This window comes from Molossus molossus, unplaced genomic scaffold, assembly GCF_014108415.1.
Source record: "Molossus molossus isolate mMolMol1 unplaced genomic scaffold, mMolMol1.p scaffold_m16_p_11, whole genome shotgun sequence".
Lineage (NCBI taxonomy): Eukaryota > Metazoa > Chordata > Mammalia > Chiroptera > Molossidae > Molossus > Molossus molossus.
Window position 1 is genome coordinate 38,943,783 of NW_023425346.1, and position 1,220 is coordinate 38,945,002.

The window sequence follows — 1,220 nt, forward strand, 5'->3', positions numbered from 1 at the left end:
TTCAAAATAATTAGGATAGATTAAGGAGCCTCTGGGACAACATTAAGCATACCAATATTTGCATTATGGGGGTGCCAGAAGAAGACAGAGAGCACAAAATTGAAAACCTATTTGAAAAAATAATGACAGAAAACTTCCCTAACCTGGTGAAGGAAACAGACTAATAAGTCCAGGAAACGCAGAGTCCCAAACAAGACGAATGCAAAGAGGTCCACCCAAAGACACATCATAATTAAAATGTCAAAGGTTAAAGACAAGGAGAAAAATCTTTAAAGCATCAAGAGAAAGACAGTTAGTTACGTACAAGGGAGCTCCATAAGATTGTCAGCTGATTTCTCAACAGAAACTTTGTCTATCAGAAGGGTTTGGTAAGAAATATTCAAATTGATAAAAAGCAGGGACCTACAACCAAGATTACTCTACCCAGCAGAGCTATAATTTAGACTCAAAGGACAGATGAAGTGCTTCCCAGATATGACAAAGCTAAAGAAGTTCATTGCTACCAAACAAGTATTACATGAAATGTTAAAGGGTCTTCTTCAAAGAGAAGAAAAATGCTTCCCAGCATTTTGGCTAAGATCAACTGCAGTATCTGTCTTATCAGTTTAATATCTGATAGGTCCTTTATCTGAGGACATTATATTAAATGTGTTTTTGGAACAGGGAGATGAAATAGAAGCTTGCGCCATCCACTCTGTACATTGATCTGGTATTGCAGTGCTTTCAGGAATGAAAAAGAAGGAAGAGGAGGAGGAGGAGGAAAAGGGGAAAAGGGGGAGGAGGAAGAAAGGGAAAGAGGAGGAGGAGGAGAAAAAGAAAGTATTGTTAAAATGGCAATAAATAATGGATTGAGTGCTCCACTCAAACGCATACAGTGGCCAAATGTAACAAAACCAGACTCTATTACAGACAAGCATGGTGATTGTGGGAAGATGGGGGTGTGTGGAGGTGGAAGAGGTTATGGGGGGATAAATAGTGATAGAAAAAAAAATTAAAAACAAAACAGAAAAACAAGACCCTTATATATTCTGTCTATAAGAGATTCACTTCAGATTGAAAGATACACACAAGACTGAAAGTAAAGGAATGAAATGTTCATGAAAATGAAAACAAAAAAGCTAGGGTAGCAATACTTATACTAGACAAAATAGACTAAAACACAGACTATAACAAAAGACAAAGAAGGACTCAGCAATTTCACTTCTGGATATTTATCTGAA

The 1,220-nt window shown here is 37.0% G+C and overlaps 1 non-coding gene across 1 annotated transcript; it reads left to right on the top strand.

Moving 5' to 3' along the window:
* The first annotated feature begins 553 nt into the window (after window positions 1-553).
* Window positions 554-740, top strand: LOC118625955. The gene has a single exon (XR_004958799.1). It is a non-coding gene; the product is annotated as a U2 spliceosomal RNA (small nuclear RNA).
* The last annotated feature ends 480 nt before the right edge of the window (window positions 741-1,220 follow it).